This window comes from Uloborus diversus, chromosome 1 (genome assembly GCF_026930045.1).
Source record: "Uloborus diversus isolate 005 chromosome 1, Udiv.v.3.1, whole genome shotgun sequence".
In the NCBI taxonomy this organism is placed as follows: Eukaryota; Metazoa; Arthropoda; class Arachnida; order Araneae; family Uloboridae; genus Uloborus; species Uloborus diversus.
Window position 1 is genome coordinate 241,875,780 of NC_072731.1, and position 6,000 is coordinate 241,881,779.

Here is a 6,000-nt window from a genome sequence, read left to right on the forward strand (position 1 = left end):
CATTTCGTAGAATATTTAGCTACGCTCCTTTAAGACTGAAACATTGGAAAAATGAAAAAAAAAAAAAAAATTAAAAGTAGTTTTGAAATAAGTAAGTACTGAAATGTTACGCAATACGTTACCTAGAAAAAACAGTGAAAATTCAATCAATTTCATGCGACATTTGTACGCCAATTTTAAAAAATGCACACACTCAAATAAAAAATAGTTACATAAGATGCTAATTTTTTAATCTTTGGTTCCAGTAGTTTCTTCGGGATAATAAACGGCGCTCAACTACTTCTATTATTCCTAAGATTATTTTATAACTATTTTATATATATTTGACAAATAGAGCCCTTGAGTATTAAAAAAATGTGAATCCTCTGAAGTCCTTTAAACTGATTAATGAATTGAACGCAAGTATTCTTCTTTAAGAAATGCTGTAATTCTACACCTCCACAGCTGGGAGTTAAGCAATTAAAGGGGTCCTCTCTTGCGTCCAATGTCCACAATGAGTTGCCACTGAGGCATCTTATACTGGAATTGGACGGTTGCACAAAGTGGCCACATTCATATTCTGGAGCTATCGAACAACTTCTTAGAGATTGTAAAAAAATCCGGTGGTCAAATTTGATAAAATTGACTGCAATCTTCTGGTTTTGGACATGGAAGATATAAAAAATTTAAGTAGTAACAACAATATTTGTATAGAATCTGTCTTGCCGTAAAAGATGGTCAGTTGTCCTTCAAGCGTGGCTGACAGTAGCCCAGGCAAATTCAGTCAGTCGAGCGCGATGGCTGACAACTGCAAACCATTTGTTTTTTTGTATATAGGCACTCCAACTCCATCAGAAAATCTTACAATACTTGTAAAGTATGTAATGTTAGTTTATGCTCCAATGTGGTTTGAAATAAAAATAAAACCGAACTGCCAGTACGGCGCCCAACATTTTTGGAAAATGATTTCTCTTGGAAGGCAGTTTCCAGACAACGTTAAGGAGATAATTTTCAAAGTTCTCTCAAGTAATGCATATTTCGCTCATCCTGAACAGCTCCTGTTGACAATGTTGTTTGACTCAAGAAAATACATTCGGGAATTAGCTGTTAGGCGCATTCTGAACTCTAGAAATAAGAAGACGAAGTGCTCGGATGGTGTACGATTTTTTGACTGTCCTAAACTCAATTTTGAAGCCGTTGATTATGTTGATTTAGTTGATTGGGCAAACTGTGTTGTAACAGAGCCAACTCTTACAATGCATCTAAAAGACCAACAATGGAAAGAAATGTGCAAAGAACATTCTACAGAGTTTACTTTCGAGAAATTTCCCTGTCTAACACAAGCTGTGAAACGTTGTGTGAAACTAATAACCGAAGCTGCAATAAAAGTTCGTGGTGAAACTGCACGAGATGGATACATTCGTGCAAAACTTCATGCTAGGAAAGAACTTCCATCATTTGATAACAAGGGACAATATTATTCCAAAAAATAATATTCATTATGCTTGAGGTATTATAAATCAAATTTGAAGATTTCTTTTTTTAAATTTTATTATCTATATATGTAATTCTAGAAAATGTATGATACTATTGCGTGATAATAATTACTATGATTAAAAGTACTATTTAATTAATTAATCTATGATTTAATTTTGAAAAATAATTTTCACATTGGTTTTTAAAGAAATTCAATATTTTTTCATTTTTGTCCAATTTTTGATGTCGGAAAGGAGCGGTTAAATGCTCATTAAAATCAATGAAACATTTTATGGGCTCGAACTGGCTCATTATATAACATTTTCGGTGCATTCCAGCAAAATATTTGGAATTTAGTTTTTTTTAAAAAATTTCGACAAAAATTCATTTTTCTCTTTTTTTACGGTTTTTCAATGTCAAATAGCGCCGGCTAGATATTTTTTAATATCCAAGAAATTTTTTGTGAGTGCTAACTAGCTCACTACGCAACTTTTGCGCGCTATCCAAAAATTGATTTCGAAAAAAAAATTTTTTCGGCTTATTTCGGCCCACCCTAGTGAACAACTAAGCCTTTTAAAAATCGTTTTAGTCGTGAAAAGTTATTACAGAACATACATAAACAGTGAGCTAAAACTTATTTTGCTTACAATTTCCATATCCAAAATCGTTTTATTTTAACTGTACAATAACATAATTTAACAGTATTGTAACATAATGGACACTCAACAACTCAAATTAACTATGAGAGAAATAGAAGAAGACTGAAGTTGTTTGGTGACTGCAGAATTCTTACTGATCAATTAAGCCCAAAATCACATCACGCTCCTAGCCCCCCCCCCCGTATCTACCTCTATTTGTGGCCCGGCTGAATGGGGCCCTAAATACAGCTCTGACTTTTGATCCAGTACAGAAGTCGAGCCACTTCTGGTCCAGCACCCTCAGAAGTGTTAGTTCACTTGAAGGACTTTGTGACCACGACATGTTTGACATACTCCAGCCACCGAACGAACACGGAGGATCTTCGACCGGCTGGCATCGGACCCGGAACGCTAAGGTTATGAGACCGACGTCCCGCCGGTCCGGCTACCGTATCCCGGCTAATTAAGCATAGAAGTCATACCATGTAGTCTTCTTAAAACTACAGTATAACTTCGATTTAACGATACCCAGTTTAACGATTTCCTCAATTTAATGATACATTTCCCTGGTCTGGACTTGACTGCATTGAATGTCCATGCTTCTCGATTTAACGATATCCATGATTTAGCGCTAACTTTTTCCCAGTCTCTTAATAATCGTTAAATAGGGGTTATACTGTATTTCTATAACCAATGTAATTGTTTGTTTCAATTTAGAAATGGCTGCCGCCAGGTGGCGGGAGGTAAGGCGCTGGCCTTCTACGCCTTGGACCCGGGTTCTGACTTGAGGTGGCCAGTCGGTGCATTTGGAAAATGGGTGTAGAAAATCATCAGCGCCTATGTCTTATGACTATATGGCATGAAAATATGCCTTGGGCATTCGTTTAGCTTTGAATTCCTCTCGTCAAAATGAACCGACGCCTTTTGTCAGGAAGCGCACTAGGTCCGATAAAGGCCATATGGCATCTTATACAGCCTCACTGGAAACAAATTTAAAAAAACATTAAAAAAATTAATTTGAATTTAGACATTTTGAATTCAAATTATGTTTTTCGCAATCACGAGTGTGTATATGTAGGCGCGTGTGTTGGTGTGGGTATGTGTGTGTGTAGGTGTGTGTGTTTGTGTGGGTATGTGTGTAGGTGTGTGTGTGTGTGTGTGTGTGTGTGTGTGTGTGTGTGTGTGTAGGATATGGACGCAACCTGGAAACGGTTTTCGCGAGAAGAGCAGCATCGGGAGGAGCCGGTCGACGGTGGTGCTGCAGGGGGAGGTGGGGGGAAAATAAAATCAGCGTAACGCCAAGGACAGTCAAGTGAGAACAATAAGCAATGTGATTGCTCAAAAAAAAAAAAAAAAAAACTAGAAATGGCAGTTAAAAATGGAAATAATGAACATTGCTGGATCCGTAATTTTTCTAAGGCAGGGAAAAAATTTGAAACTTCCGTTCTTAGCTTTTATATCTGGTTTCAAACCAAAAAAAAAAACATAATAATCGGGTGAATTTGCCGCCAGGGTCGAGAGTCTAGCTTGTTCTGACTATGAACCTTAAGAGCAGTTACACTATTTCTTTTCAACACTATGAACCATAGGAAACAAATAAAAGCAATGTCTTAGGGGGGGGGGGGGTTGAGTTCCAAGATGTATTGTTTAATTCATTTTAATGCGAAAATTAAAATTTAACTGATATTTTGTATCACTAGTACTCTTACTGTGCGCAGCCAATGAAAATACTTTTTTTTTTCATTCTGTTTCTCAACCCCCCTTTTGGTCCTCCAATTAACGGGAATATGCCTGTCCCTTCTCGTTGGAAGAAAAAGTTGCAATGCGTGTTTCGGGAACTCCAAGCTTAAGACAAATATTTTAGTGCTGCCATCTCTTGCTTTTTCTATTAGCTAAAATGAAAGCCATTTTTCAAGACAAAGTTTTCATAAGGTTATTTTAAAATGTATTTTTAGGATACCTTAAGGCCAATTAATCTACTTTTAAGTACATAAACATTATACACAAATATACTTTGATTGTGGACGTAAAATATGTTTGATATTTCTAACCCTCTATAATTGAAAGCAGTTGCTGTGAAGTTCTTAAATCCTTGATACAGTTGACATAGCATTTTGGTCTACATAACGTTTCCTTCAACATTGCGGTTTTGCCATGAATGTTAATTATTGATTCCATCAAAGAAGATGGAGGAATCGTGAAATAGCTATCCCTTGAATTCTAAACCAGTTAGTTAAGTGAATTAAATGTATTCCACCACTCTGGCCTCCGATTACAATATAGCAAACAAAAATGCTTTTGTTCAAATATGCTTTGCGTGTTTTGTGTTCTTTTTAAATATCTTTTAAAACAAAAGTGTTGTATAGAAGTCAATTAACAATAAAAAATAAAGTTGAGTGCAAACAGAAGTGCAGGAGCATTTTAGTCCCCAAAACTTATTTTTACGCGGAATTAGCCTGAATTTCGTCTAAAATGTTAAAATTTGCATAAAACGGAAACGAAGAGCAAGAGTACAACTTCTGTGAGCTTCTATTAAAATGAAATCTCGCGTATTTAACAAAAAATAATAATAAGTTTTAATATATTTTTGTCATCTCGAACCTCTTCTCAATCCGGGCGCTGCTGTGATATCCCCAGCTCTACCCTGTTTGGGAGCGATGTCCAGATGTGTCTGGACAAACGCATGTCCACATGACCTAGAGCTCCTGGCAAACGTCAAGAAGCACTTACATATTCTATTATATGCTTACTGAAGTATCGGAGATTTAAAAAAAAAAGTGATTCCTCCGAGTATACATTTGATTTTTGGGAGACCTGTGTTATAAACATAGTTCTCATAGCTATTGCAAATTGCAATAGAGAACCTTTACCGTACTCGTCAGGAGAGGGATCATTATCTTATAAATATAATCAGTTGTATGAGAAAAAATACAAGTAGAGTAAATTCGGCCCTCATTTAACCGGATTTCCGGAAAATGAAGCCTTTTCTTCTTCTTTTTTTCTTTTATAATTTTATTTTCACATAGATAATTTTAACTGTAAGTCCATTCTTCATTCGCCACAGGGGAACGGTCATTTTGGTGGTATCAAGAAGGACCAATGATTTTGAAAGAAAACTCAAAGCATACATTCTAGAGAGCAAACTATTTATATAAAATGCAAACTACAGTCGATTCACGAAAACTCAAAGTTTGATAACTCGAATATTACTATAACTCGAAGTTTTATTTAAGTTCCAATCTCTTTGTCTTATGGGTCCCGTGCTAATTATTCTCAATATCTCGAAGTTAACTTTTTTTTAACTCGAAGTTTTTTTAAAGATGACTCGAAATTTATTTTGGAAGAACGAAAAAAAAAGAAAGAAAGAAAGAAACAAGTGACTTTGAGAGAAAAATTAATTTACCTTCACTTTTTCAATTCCTGCCCAATATACCTCTTAAGCAAGAAGAGCGCCTGTTGAGCCAATGTGCAATAAAGGAGTTATACGTGCGGAAATTAGAATTGTTTTCTTATGTTGAACTGCACTGTTTACACTCTGACATGCTGCTGGACTTCGAATTTGCTTGCTGTCAAGTTAACTGACTGTACCTTGAAAAAAAGATGACTTCTTAGGTTAAGATGCGTTCCCCTTCATTCCTTAGTTCGATCATTTGCTGATAAGTTCCTGAGAGACAGAGTGAGTTTCCTTTACTATTAAAGACACATCTAAGCAAGTACTCTTTCAATGATATTAAAAGAAAAAGAGAAACTTTTAAAGCGGTAGAATCCATGAATCCGAATTTGAAGCGAATGAGGATGTGTACCTTTCCTGAAGTAGAATCAGCTCTATTCAGTTGGTTTCAGCAGTATCAAAATCAAAACCATGCTTTTGATTTTTTTTTTTTTTTTTTTTTTTTTTTTTTTTGTC